This window comes from Misgurnus anguillicaudatus, chromosome 22 (assembly GCF_027580225.2).
Source record: "Misgurnus anguillicaudatus chromosome 22, ASM2758022v2, whole genome shotgun sequence".
Classification (NCBI taxonomy): Eukaryota; Metazoa; Chordata; class Actinopteri; order Cypriniformes; family Cobitidae; genus Misgurnus; species Misgurnus anguillicaudatus.
This window is the reverse complement of record NC_073358.2, coordinates 49807166-49822712: the sequence shown is the minus strand read 5'-3', so window position 1 is coordinate 49822712 and position 15547 is coordinate 49807166.

The window sequence follows — 15547 nt, the reverse complement described above, 5'->3', positions numbered from 1 at the left end:
GATGGCTGTAAAATCCGATCATTTAAGATATTTTCAAATTAGATAAGTAATTTCAACAGCAGATAGAAATATCACATAAATAGCTATTTAAAATAGACTTTTAAAGTAAATATTTAACTTCCTTGAGAAAAATCAAGGCAATATACTTTGATCAAAAAGGTAATCTCACAACAAATGCATGCATTGGGACAGGAAATATACTAAAATGAATAATAAAATAAACTAGACTAGGCCGGGCATCATTATGCTCTGTGTATCTGTTATAAAAATGAAATCCTAGCAAGCTCATATAAACTTGTAAATGCCAAAATTAAAGGAACCCAAACATATATAAAACTAAATAAAAAATAAGACCGCCAGTAGGTGGCGGCAAGGCATTGTTATATTTTGGCAAATGTTCCACTTCTTTCAAAAGGACATATGATTTTCTAATACAATTTTAAAGATGAAAACTACTTACTACAGGAACATAATTGTAAATATTTTTTTAAATCCTCAAAAAAAATTTCTCAGTTTGCAGATTTTCATTATATTTAAAAATTATTTTCCAAATTCAATCACACAGAATTGAAACATGTGAATTTAAAGTTGCTGCATTATAAATTGCAATCTAGGTAATTATATGCGCTGTTGTTGGTTCATATGGCATGTTATATTTTAATGTTTTAATGACATAATCTTGGCTGTAAATGATCTATAACACAATGTTATCCTGTTAATGGCAATGTCCCGTAGAAAATAATGATTTTACACCAATAGCTTTGACTTCAATAGTCATGAAATGTCTTGAGAAATACATGGTTTGTCTTTTAAAAACTCAGGTAGGCCACAAACTTGATTCCTGGCAGTTTGCCTACAAATGCCAGAGAAGCACAGGCGATGCCATAAGTAGCATCACCCACCTGGTCCTTGAGGACACTAAGGCCTATGCACGTCTTTTCTTTATTGACTTTAGTTCAGCGTTCAATACAATACATCCCTATTTACTGTTAGAAAGTCTGAAGAATATGTGTGTTAGCCCCTTTATTATTAGATGGTACTATTCTTTCTTAACAAATACGATGTAGTATGTTAGAGTCAATAAAGAAGTTTCACAACTAAAGCCTATAAGCACAGGGGCCCCTCGGGGGTGTGTGAGTTCCCCAGTCCTCTTTACCATCTACACAAATGACTGTGTGAGTAAACACCCACACAATTATATTGTTAAATTTTCAGATGACACTGCCATCTTGGGCTTATTATATAGGGATCAAGACACAGCATCCTATCACTCCAAAATTAAGCAGTTTGTAGATTGGTGTGACGCTCACCATCTAGTTGTGAATGTGAAAAAGACTGAGGAAATGATCTTTGACCCTAGAGCAGTTTCTGAATCAAGTTTAGTGAGTATCCATAGCACTCCCATACGTCAGGTCTCTTCATATACGTCAGGTCTCTTCTTATAAATATCTTTGTGTTTTTATGGACTGCTCACTTACATGGCATGTTCATATAGAAAGTCTTTGTTCTAAGCTCCGGCAGAGGATGTATTTTTTTAGAAGATTGAGACTGTATGGTGTCGTTAGCGGGCTCTTGTTCTTATTTTTCCATATAATCTTAGAGAATGTTATACAGTATGGCATGCAGACCTAGTATGGCAATTTGAAAGTTCAGTTAAAGTCCAGGTTGGGGCGTCTGGTTAAAACTGCACTAAAGATTGTAGGTCATTCAGACCAGGGCTACATGCAGGCACTCTATAAAAAGTCAGTTCTCAGGGAGGCACGGAAAATTTTAGATAACCCCACACACATCTTGTATAAGGAGTTTGTCCTCCTATACCTTCAGGTAGACGTTTCAGAGTACCAAAATGCAAATTAAATGCATATAAAAACTATTTTATTCCAACTGCCATAAAGATGATTAATGATAAATAGCCGGTTGTTTGTACGTTACCCAGTATGGAGCTTTGGACTGGATTGTTCCTTGTTGTAATGTGTGTACTGTGTGTGTGTGTGTGTGTGGGGGGGGGGGGGGGTTGTATGTGTAACTGTTGTTTTCTAATTGCCATGTATGAGCTGTGTACGTTTGTAATGCAGTGATTGTGAGGCCCAAGACAAATTTCCCCTGGGGGACGACAAAGTAAAGTATACAGTGAACACAAAGAAAACTGTAGCCTATCATATATTACAAATTTTGGTATTTACATTCAATGGCAAATTAATAATAGCATAACCATTCAATAAATGTGTTTATCATTTTCATTTGGTGTGCTCTATATTCAAGTTAAAAACCTTAGGTGGGGGAGGGGGTCAGATAGTCTGTGCACACTTTATCACTCTCATTGCTACCCAAGCTCAGAGTAGCATTGTTCACATACACTATAGCAGACTATTTGAAAATTAAGCCTTGATGGTCTCAACGATTTAGCCAAATGGATAAACATTCTGGTCCATATAGTCCTGTGCATACTGTATATCATAACTGTAACTAACTAACTAACTAAATAACTAAATAACTGTCTGTTCATCATAACATTCTGGCCAAGGTGAAAATACTGCTCAATTACACTTTTATGTTGACAACATGACTAAGTATTTTGACTTGTTTGTGAATAATGACACAAGAACTTCTCATTCTGATGGCACCGATATGTTAATTTACATTCTTTTGATAAATGAACAAAGATCAAATTTGAGCAAGTTGCATGCTTTTGCAGAAAATTCATTTTGTGATGCTGTGAGTATAAATTGCTTTGAGAAATGCATTTACTGGTTAGCAAATTTTGAGGATGATTCAAGAAATGTATCAAAGTCTATAACCTACATTAAGGCCAAACAGTATGTGCAAAAGGATAGTAAATAAAGTCCTGGGTTGTTTTTAGTAAATATTAGACAGACCAACACCGCTACACTCTAACAAATATTGCTTGGACTCAACAAAAGAACTAACATGCAACAGTTTGCATCAATTATTTTGAGTTAAGAAAACTACTTCTGAAATAAATTTCGGCCAACAAACTATATTAAGTTGGATGTACTTAAAATAACATTTAGGATAACATTTAGAGCTTTGACATGCTGTGAAAAAGGTGCAGTGCAGTATTTTTAGAGGTGCTTGAATTTGCATATTTTGGATTTAAAATGACTGGCTTCATCAGTACATCAAGACTTATTTGCCAAAACTGGGACAAACAAACACATGAATGGAGACCAGAGCCAAAGGGGATTTTGTATGAGCTAATGAAATAGAAATATAAGAATTCATATTTTATTTGTCTAATTTTAATAGGTAGATTAAGTCACTTAAGAATATGGTTGAAATGAATTAAATTACGTGAAAATCATGAAACCGCACTCTTGCAAATCTCAAAGTATTACAGTACCTTTGTTTGCCTGTAGGTGCCCCTCAGTCATAAACGTAAAACTCCGCCAATGAAATTGACTGAAATATTTTCCTTTGAATACACAACATCTAGTAGTGCAAACATTTTTTAAGGTGAGCGTTATAACTACGTCTTTCAACATAACATTGTCAGTTTATTCTGACTATTTAAACAAGAATAAGAAGTAGAGAAATTTAGATCTGATGTAGATCTGCTAAATTGTTACAACATGTGAAACATTGTTCCCCCCTTTTTTGCTCAAAACAAAAATACAGTCATGTGAAACTGTTCCATGTAATGTGGACGACAGTTTCTGTACAGTTTGCAATCAACAACCGTACATTTAAACAAACAAAATCAATTTTTATTGATTATCAAAGGTGTTTTAAAGAAAATAATTTTGTGGGGGATAAAGGAAAGCATGAATCATAATTGTTCTATGGGTCAGTATTTTCTCTACTCTAGTCGATTTAGGGAGTGGAAGTGATAATGCAAGTGGTCCTCTGCAGCCATCTACTGGTTAGATGAATTAGTGGTAATTTCTTGTTTTAATTTAGTTTCAAGTGTTTGTTTTTCCATAAACAAAATGCATCAGTTGCTTCTCTATTACTGCTCCTCTGTGTATTTATCCGAGCTGTAAATTGTTTTGTCTGACTTTGGGTGAGATTTTTGTATGCTCTGCTCTCAACATTGTAGTTGCAAAAAATTGTAGTCAGGCTAAGATTTAATAAACTGCTAGACTTATAAATACTTTGATGTTTATAGCTCTATTAAATAGTACATTTATCTTAAATAGTTTTAAATGTAATGACATTACATCCTCAGTAGTAGCCTAGTTGAAGCAATAAAAAAATAGAACACTTTTAATACAACAGTTTAATACAATAACAAAACACTTTATCTTAATTTTTTAGCATACTGCTGTTTTATTTTCCCCTCAGCAGATCGTATGACAATACATGACAGTAGCTACACTTAAATAACAAAGTTACGTCTAGCATTGGGATACATGATGTATGGTACAGAAATTCAGCATTCGATATAATCAAATGTAGTCCTACGTAAACTTTGCCAAAATAAACATGATTATCTCTAATGACAATTGGCCAATGAAATCTGAAGTGCCCCTGTCTGATATTCATCATTGATTTAATAGCAAGTGCTCAGTAAATGTATAAGACAATAATGAAAAATAGACCGGTTCACGCGCCAGACAGACGCACGTTCTTCAGACGTATGGCAGACGCATGTCCTTTAGACGTTTCTACATACAGACGTAATCCACACGGTGATTTCTAACGTGACGCCAACATGACGTCTGTATAGATCAACAGCTACACGTTATTGACGTGTTTACGCGACGTGATATTTGCGTGTACGTCTCCATATAAAACAAATGGAGACGTACACGCACGTATACACGTGTGTTATCTGTCGTGCTTGTCAGTCTCGTCTCCAATTGACACAAAACGAGCGCCATACTTGCAGCGCCGCATGGAGTCAAACACGCGTAAAATTGCTGACCTCCGAGCACTCGTCTCTGCTCCTCTACATAATGGAGCAGCTGTATTTGCAAATACAAACACACGAAACGAGTTTGCACGAACATAAATGTGATCTTGGAAGCGTTCAAAGTAGCAGTCACATGTAAACATGGGTCGCACATTTGACGTAGGTGCGTATGGCAGGAGATGAATGCTAAAATAAAACCACCGACCGACCGACTGACCCACCGAACGGCTAATCGAACGTCTGACCGAACGTCTTGAACTTTCAGCGCCTTTCCGCGTGTGCGACCCACGTGACGACCTGACGTGACGTCAACGCCTTAAAATTAGCGTTGTTTTCAGCCAGTGAGGAGCCAAGCTGTTAAAAAGTGTATGTGTGTGTGTTTTGTTTTCAGAGGGCAAACATGCTGTGCATATAATAGTGTTAATTCGTGTGGTTTTCATATTTTATTTACACATTAATCATTTTTGCATGGTATAGGAACACTGAGAAAGGAACTGTTCAGATTATTCAGTAATTGCTTTGTTCATTTTTACAATGATTGTCTCCTGCCTTCTGCTATAGGCCTATTCTGGACTGGTAAATGAGATTTAACAAATTATTCTCTATTTTGTCAGGTTTTTAATTCTTCTAGGAAAGCTATTGAGAGCATCTTGACCATATGCATAGAGTGATATGGTAGCATTACAGAAACGACCTGCAAGAGCCTGACGATGGGGATAAAGATTGCAGAGAGGAAGAGCACTACCCTTCCTGTAGGTCTACCAGTCCAGAGAAGAGACAGTTCAATTGTTAAAATGCCAACTTATCCCAAAACCAAACTGTTTCCACCTATATCCTATCCTAAAGGAACAGTTTTATCCAGCAGCCATCAGAATGTTCAATATGTCAAACTGTAATGGTGGCCGCCTCAACTCAATATAGCTTATAAAAAACTTTGGCCTAGGCGGGTTTCGAACCCGGGTCTACCACGCCGCGCCCTAACGGACTACCGCTGCGCCACCGTTTGGTCACGTGGTTGGCGGCTTTCACACCTAGTTAGATTGGGCAAGGTAATTTTATAATATAAAAAACTAAATGTTCGGGCGCCAGACAGTTCGGGCTTCAGTAGTAACAACAAGCAATTCTCCTGACCAAACGCCGTCCATCCTCCGACAGCAGGCCAAACACAAGGTGCTATTTTTTTTCTTTATTTTTTCACATTGCCACAAAACACTAATTGACACCAATATTACTTTGTCATTATTTTAATCTCAAAACATTTATTCAACACTGAAGTTTTTGATACAAATACCTGCACAGACAACATATATTGTATTATAGGTTTCTTTTATTATTATTATTATTATTATTATTATTATTATTATTATTATTATTATTATTATTATTATTATTTGAATGACAATCACAGTTGAATGTAATGTGGTAATAAAAAGCAAGAATGTCATTGTGCATGTATCTATACTGACAATAAAAGCTTTAAACTTGAACTGAACTCTTCATTTGCATATTCAAGAGAGAATAATTTAAAATAACTATATAAAATAAAACAGTAGAATATATATATATAATCTTAAAAATTAAGTAATGTAATAAAAACAGAAAATAACATAACAGGGAGACAATACATGCTATAAGAAACAGGCAAAGGGTACACTGTAAGTTATTCAATAGCTTTGTAAATATCACAAAAATAAATTATTCAAGTAACTTAATAAAATCTCTTAATGTCACTTAATGATTTTTTTGAGTTGGACAAATCAAAATAAATGACTAAAAATGAACAGATATTTTTGTGTAAAATGTACAGATATTATTTGTATACATCAAATAAAATAAGTATTTAACAAATTCTTTAGGCCTTAGATATCCTAGATATCCTTGATATTTCTTGTATATTTTAATCAATATATTTGAGAATGTTACACTTATATATTTAAGTTTTCAAAACTGTAATAATTGCTCATTTTAGTTAATATATTTAACATCAACTTAAAAAGTAAGTTTGAATTTACCTATGATTTACTTAATATTTTTGGTGAAACATTTTTAAATTTTATTATTTGAGTAAATATAGGCAAAAAATAAGTAGATCACAAGTTAATTTAAAAAGCACAGAACCAACGGTTTTTAATCAGCAGCAGAGGAAAATGCACCTCTTGCAGGACGACAAACACCTCAGAAACTCCTCAAAAATCCAGGTAAGTGTTGAGTTTATGAATATTTACACTTGTTTTTTTAATGAAATATTTGCTGTGTCCTTGCCTGAACAACTTAAGGTGTATTTATCTGAATACTTTCGGAGCCATACTGTATAACTGGGTATAGCTTTCTGTGCACATACTACTAGAATAATAGTGACTATTTTTATTTTACGTATTTATTCAGGTCACCAAAGTGATAATACAGCTGTGCTATTTGAAATGTGTGTAAAATTTCTGGTCTCTTGGCTCTATATGCCTATGATCCATTTTCTTTTAGGACAACTCCCAGGTGTCTGACACCACACCGGACGTTCGCAAAATAGCCCGAGCTAAGACATACAAAGACAGATTTCAGATGCAAAATATGCGTTATGTTATTCGTTAACGATTTGAGACAAATATGTTAATATTTAATATTAAACTATGTTAGTGGCGCGACAGGGATTTGAGCAGAGTCACGCGGACAGCCGTTTAAATAGTATCTTTAGTGTATGCAGGTATAAGGTGGTGCTGATCCACCTGTCTGGGTTCAAGAGGTGATTCTGCATGCTGTGAATTTGAGAGACCTTTCAAGAGTTTATTGAGCTCATTGGTTTTGTAACATGTACACTGTAATTTTTTCATGAAAATACACGTGTACAATCACTGTGTTTATCACTGATAATTGATAGTTCAGTATAAAAATAAATGTATCACATTAAGTAAATACAGCATTTTTTGTTAAATAATATTCACAAAATTGTCAGCTACATCAAAGTAACATTTTTAGTTATATTTACTTTTTATTTTATTTTTTCCTACCCAGTTAAATTGTTTTAATATTTTTGATTACATCACCCAATTTAATTTGTGATAGGAAATAAATGTAATTATTGAAATCTACTATTTTACAGCTTTCAAATTTACTAAATATTTTTTACGTGTAAAAATGTTTCACCCCAAAAACTGAGTAGATCATAGTAAAAGTTAGTAAAAAACCTGGGAGAATAATAGGCAAACACCCTTTAATAACTGTTACTGGGCTATTACTATAATTTTCATTTTATGAAGCAAGAAGCAGTGCAATAAACGGAGTAATGTACAGCTAGATTTTACACATTTTACAAACTAACGACCCAAAATTAACCAAGGTTTTGAGCTTGAGGCGTGGGTCAGACTGGTATCCATACCAGAGTAGGTTATTTTACCGCAAACTAAAGATTAATTAATATTTATTAAACAAACCTTAATTTTCTATCTTAAAATAACATAACAAATAACACATTTTCTAAGTATAACACAGTTAAAGTAAAGAATCAGAGCCATTATTTGTATTTTAAATGAATACTACATCAGTAATATTAGGCTACTCTAAATAGATTAAGTAAAAAAAAAATTATAACCAGTGATCAAGTATTAAATCTTCCTAAATCATAATGAATAGTTTGGCAGTATTGTCACAAGTAACACAGTCTTACCCCATGTCGTCAATAATTGACGACACTTGACCATTCGTCAATATGTGACGCGGAGGGTATACCTTTCGCGTCATTTTTTGACGAACTGGGGACTTCAATACTATTACGTCCGTTGCATTCTCTTCTCCTATTTTCTTACCATTTTCGCGTCGGTTTAGGGTTAGATTACGCAAAATTAAACAGTGTACGCGAAATTAAACAGTGTACGCGAAATTAAACAGTTGTCACCTGGCGTTGGGGTTAGAAACAGTTGTCACCTGGCGTTGGGGTTAGAGTTAGGTTTGGGTAGGGATGTCATTATGTAAATCTAACCCTAAACCGACGCAGTGAAACCCAAAGTAACAATTAATCTTTTATTTAAAGAAAGTAATAATTCAACTGAACTTGATAAGGCTTTTTGACAATTTAAAGAGAACAAACGTATTTGAAAACACAAAAATAGAAAACCAATACTTACAAAATAAAAATGTAACTAAACACAAACTAACCAAACAAAACCCAAGCGGAAAATCTCTTTTCAAACACAATCAACACCAAACTTAAATGAGGAGAGATAACGAGCCACAGGTGCAGATGATGTAGCGGTACAGCTCCAGCGGGGAAGCAAGAGATCCGTCACAGTGTATTAAGTATTATTAACAGTATAGTAACTATTAAAGTTAAGAGGTTTAATGCCTTACCCACTGCAAAAAAAATCCAGCAGGGACAGAAAGCAGCCCAAGAGCAAATGTGGTCCGCCTGTGAAACTCCAAATAATCTCCCATAATCTAATTATGACATTTATGGCATCATGACTATAAAGTGAAAAAAATGAATCATTTCTGATTATTGCGGCAAATGACATCATGAAACTAAGCCTTCAATATACAATATTTGAATGAAACTTTATTTTATTGTGCAAAAATGAACTTGGCTTGCTAAAGTTGAGTGTTGTTGCGTTTAAATATTTATTGTAATGATGTTTATGTTTGGCCATTTATTCGCTTATTACGAAAGATATACGACAGACGGTAATTGTAAATGTATAGACAAACTGGGCGTAGTAATGGATTGAATGTCAATATCACGAAAGAAACTGGGTGGGTCAGACATAATTTTTTATCATTTAATAAGTTTTGTTTGCTTCTTTAAAACGAATTTTGCTTCATACAATTTGTTTCTTAATTTTAATCTATATTTTGTTGATAACTGTGTTGAATATAAATAAATAAATAAATAAATAGGAACATTAAAAGGAACACAATGTGCAATGAAACCCACTTAATGCATCCGACCTTGACAAAAGACCAAAAAGCTGCTTTACAACAAAATAAAAATAAAAAGCGTTATAAAAAATTGAAATGTGAAAAAATAAATTTAATTTAAATGATAAATCTTTTCTAAATTAGCCTTCAACTTAAGAATAACCCCTGCTGTTTTATTTGACTCAACACGGCGCATAACTTTTTAAATGATAGCCTACATTTCCAAAAGCAAACGTGGACTAGTCGAAGGACATAACTGAAGCATTTTCGACGTTAAATTAAGATAAGAAAACATCAACGTGTAACAACGTGTTGTTACACGTACAAAACACGTTATGAAGACGATGGGTTACCAACATAGCCACCGGTCGCCATAAATACGCGTTAACAACGTGTAAGTACACGTAGAAACGTGTTACATGTTATTTTATAAAGATTATCAAAATTTTTGTTTTGGCTTATCGTTTGTATGTGGCTGACATGAAAATTAATGGAATTTAATGACAAAGTTTAGTGTCAGAAAGCCTGTTTAGTAGGAACTGAACCCTGCTGAAAAAACCAGCATAGACCAGCATAATTCTCATGCTGGTCTATGCTGGTCCATGCTGGTATGGTGCTGGTTTAGCTGGTCAACCAGCATGGTCTTGCTGGTGATGCTGGTCGACCAGCAAGGTCTTGCTGTTGATGTTGGTCAACCAGCAAGGTCTTGCTGGTGATGCTGGTCAACCAGCAAGGTCTTGCTGGTGATGCTGGTCAACCAGCAAGGTCTTGCTGGTGATGCTGGTCAACCAGCAAGGTCTTGCTGGTGATGCTGGTCAACCAGCAAGGTCTTGCTGGTGATGCTGGTCAACCAGCAAGGTCTTGCTGGTGATGCTGGTCAACCAGCAAGGTCTTGCTGGTGATGCTGGTCAACCAGCAAGGTCTTGCTGGTGATGCTGGTCAACCAGCAAGACCTTGCTGGTGATGCTGGTCCACCAGCATGGTCTTTTTAATGATGCTGGTCTACCAGCATGGTCTTTTTAATGATGCTGGTCTAGCAGTATTTTCTTGTTGTTTTATTTTAGGTCAGTAATTTGTACAAATTTATGCAGCCAGTGTACTTGCATAGTCCATTTAATAAGTTACTTGTTTATTTCTAAGTTTAAATTAGCCTACTGAAATAAAAGACAATGAAACAGAAATAAGTCAAAGTCAGCTTTATTGCCAATTCTGTCACATGTTCAGCACATACTGAAATTATGTTACTCTCAGGCCCTAAAACACACACACACAGATCCGGACTTGTTCTTCCTAATGCCCTTCAGACGTTACTTATTCACAATACAGCACAGCCTCTCGTACCTTATTGCTTACGTAAATATAACGCCTCTGTTTTTTCACCTGTCAATGACTAGTCTGTGTCGGAACTCCAGTGACAGCATGATTAGCAAAATGTTGGTGACATTCGTGATCATGTAAACATAATGGGCGATATATTGTTTCACCAAAAATGATTGAGGTCACTTACCAGGGGTGCAAACATGTAATGGGCAAAAAAAGGTGAGAACATCGCATGGGGCGGGAGCATGCTTCACATGTTGTTTTTTTATTTGCTTTACATGCTCATTTGTAGTTACTCTAAGGGATTTTAAGAGTAAAGGATCCACCAAGTACCCTTGTAAGACCCACCTCTTCCATAAAAACACTTTCTCATTGGATTTATGCAAATCCAATAAGTGACCTATTTTGATCTCAAAAAGGTGAGTTGTCACTGAAAGGTGAGGAGTTTGCATCTATGATGTACATATATGATAAGTCAATATATTGATTATTGTGACAGGCCAAGTCACATAATATTCTAAATGGCAAACCCCCCTATGTGATTTCACTTGGCTGAATAAACTTCATCTAAGGGTGTACTCACCTTATCCAAACCAAACTGTGCTCGATTGACCCCCAAAGCCTAATTCGTTTGACTAGTGTGATTGCTCTGTACCGCGACTGGGCACGGTTTGGTTAATTGAGCCCTGGCCAGGTTGCGGAGGTGGGCTGGAGCGCGGGTCACTTGGGCTCAGGCGCGGAAGGCTGTAGTATGATTGCAATCGCACCTGAGTGCGATTCAAAAGAAGAGACGTCAATTGCGCAACCAGTCTCTTCGTTAAAACTTATGATTCGCGCAGCAGGGTTGCATGAATGTCTACGCTGCACACGCGACAGGCCAGCTAAGCAATACCATGGCATGTGAGAGGGCTGTGTGTCATCGCGCACCAAACGACTCTGAATAAAAAACAAAGACTTAACATTACGATGGGTTCCAGTGTTAAGAGAGTGCTTTAGTTCCTGCTTTGATCCAGACAAACGCATCCTAATGACGAAAGCACATCGGGTTCGGATTGTACAGTGTTAGTGCGTTCATCTGGGGGAGTAGGAAGGGGGGACAATCACGCTGGGGTATGGTTTGGTTTGGATAGTATGAGTGTGCCCTAAGGTATTTTTTCTTTTTCTGCATCAAAATTAACAAAATAGTGCCTTTATTCCACAATATCTAGTATTAGGCCATTTCAAAACAGCGCTTCATGAAGCTTCCAATCTTTACAAATCATTTGTTTTAATTCAGTGATTCGGAGCGTGCATTAAACGGCCAGTCACGTGAACTATTGACGTTTCAAAACACTTATGACGTAATAAAGTCTTGTTTACTGAAATCACATGATTTTGGCACTTTGAACCACTGATTTGAAACAAATAATTCGTGGAGCTTCTAAGCAGTTTTTTAAATCGCCCTTCATTACATATTGTGGCATAATGTTGCAATTTTTTTTTTGGCACAAAAAAGTATTCTCATCGCTTTATTATATTACATTTGAAACGCTGTTGTAACATGAACTGTTCTGGGTATTGAAAAAGGAGTGATATTGCTGGCGATGCAGGCCTCACTGAGCCATCAGATTTGATCAAAAATATCTTAATTTGTGCTCCAAAGATCAACAAAGATCTTACGGGTGTGGAACAAAGAGGGTGAGTAATTAATGACATTATTTTTATTTGTGGGGAACAAACCCTTTATGATCTCAGCTGGCCCTTTAAACAACCTGCAACTGCCCTCTACAGGCTCACTGAGGGCTGCCAGTGCAGGGCCCCTAAGAATTTGATAATTGGCAAAACAGTGGCCCCTCAGCACTGGGCCTGCACAGGGAGCCCTAACTTAGCCTCAGGGAAGCCTTAGCACTGTTTTATTCAAAATAATACAGTTTGAAGTCACCATTATGGAGGTAAGCACTTACTTTAGTTGGGCTCTTGACTTCTTAACTTTAAATGTGTGTTTCTGAAGCTGATTTGTTATAGCAAATGTTGCAAGAAAATCTTATTTAGATTTAACTATTTCAGATTTATTCAATTCAATTTTATTTATATAGCGCTTTTCACAATTGTTAATTGTTTCAAAGCAGCTTTACATGAATAGATGTAAGGGAAAACACAGAAAATTTGATAGATAGCATACGAAGCACAATACAGCTGCTAAGAATAAACCGTACAAGCGAGCGTAGGAATAATGTAACGTATATAGGAAAGTGCTAAGTTAAGCCAATGGTGGCTGACTCTCCAGGGGCTGACAAAACCCCCTAGGAGAAAAACCCTGTGGGAAAACTCCTAGGAGGAGAAAAACCTTGAGAGAGATGCATATATATATATATTAGGGCTGTCAAAAGATTAATCGCGATTAATCGCATCCAAAATAAAAGTTTGTGTTTACATAACATATGTGTGTGTACTGTGTCTAAATATTATGTATATATAAATACACACACATTCATGTATATATTTAAGAAATATTTGCATTTAAATACTGTATATACATTTATATAACTTATATTATATATAAATATAAATATTTTATATATAAATATAACACATTTTTCTTAAATATATACATAATTGGGTGTGTTTTTATATATAAATAATAATTATACACCGTACACACACATATGTTATGTTAACACAAACTTGTATTTTGGATGCGATTAATCGCGATTAATCTTTTGACAGCCCTAATATATATATATATAAACATTATACTGTAGGAGCCCTAGAATATCACTGCAAGACATTTGGTCGTGCCTTAATGTAAATGTTTTCAGAAATGTAGACTCACACAGACGTATGAACCTCAACAATGGTAACAACAAAAAATATTTAGATAAACTCTGAGCACCACAAAACAAGCTACTAAAGTCACAAAAAAACTGTCTGTCAAGGTGAAATTATTAAATCTAAATTATGACCTCAGAAATCAGACTCTGAGTGAGATCAGTGAATCAGGACACTACAGCTTTTCTCTTGCACTTTTTGATTTAGCAAATGTGCTTCAGAAACACACAGTTACAGCAGCCAGAGAATCATTAAAGTTAAGAAGCCAAGAGTCCAACTAAAGCAAGCACTTACCTCTGTAACAGTGACTTTAAACTTTATTATTTTCAATAAAACAGTGCTAAGGCTTAATGGAGGCTATGTGAGGGCTGCCTGTGCAGGGCCAGTGGTAAAAAAGCTAATATTTTGGCAGCTGTAAGTGTGCCTATAGATGGCCAGTGCAGGCTTGTTTGCCGCGAGGATACTCTCAAACCAAAACCTCCTTTGAGAGGGAGAGTAGAGTATGACTTGGCATGTGATGCCATGCCATTGGGAAACACTACATCACTGAGAGAACAAGGACACTAAAGAAACTCAAGAAATATCTGGATACAGACATGTACAGTCTGTGAACTCCAGACGGAAACTGTTCACAGCGTCGACTGCAAAGGGGTTAAAGTTATTTCAAATCAACGACAAGTACTCAGCAGATGGCAGAAGAAATATCTAGGAGAACATTAACAGTAAAGGCAATAACTCATCTTTGAACAGAAAGTGCTTATAATAACCAACAACTCAACACCATTACACAATCACTTGTTATTATGTGAACACACTTGTGGACAGCTGAGACAGCTCCATTCACAGAATAAATAATGTACAATTAATTGTACTCACTTAATGTACAATTTGTTCAATAGGCAGTCTTGTTTTCTGAAGGGGAAACCAAACATCCCTAATGAGCTGGAAAGGCACACGCTGACTTTTGGGGACTTTAGCTTATTCACCGTATCCCCCAGAGTTAGATAAGTCCATACATACCTTTTTCATCTCCATGTGTGCCATCTGTCTGACGCACCCACCGCTATAGCTTAGCACAAAGACTGGAAGTAAATGGCTCCAGCTAGCATCCTGCTACCAATAAGTGACAAAATAACAACAACATTTTCCTATTTATATGCTGTGATTTGTATAGTCACATAATGTACAAATAACAAGGTCATATGAGACACAGCCATCTTTTAACCGCATACATACTGGGAACTATATTCTCAGAAGGCGAAGCACTGCTACTTGGGCGCAGTGATTAGCATTAACTTTGACCGCAGTGATTAGCATTAACTTTGACCGAACTCTCTGCTCCTCACCAGGGGGCTTCTCGGGTGCTGCAAGCAAACCACTCCGCCCATGTAGCAGTGCTTCGTCTTCTGAGAATATAGTTCACAGTATGTATACTGTTAAAAGATGGCTGTGTGTCATATCACCTTGTTATTTGTGCACGATGTGACTATACAAATCACAACATATAAATAGGAAAATGTTGGCATTATTTTGCCACTTATTGGGAGCAGTATGCTAGCTGGAGCAATTTACATCCAGTCTTTGTGCTAAGCTAGGCTAGCGGTGGGTGAGTCAGACAGATGGAATACTTGGAGATGAAAAAGG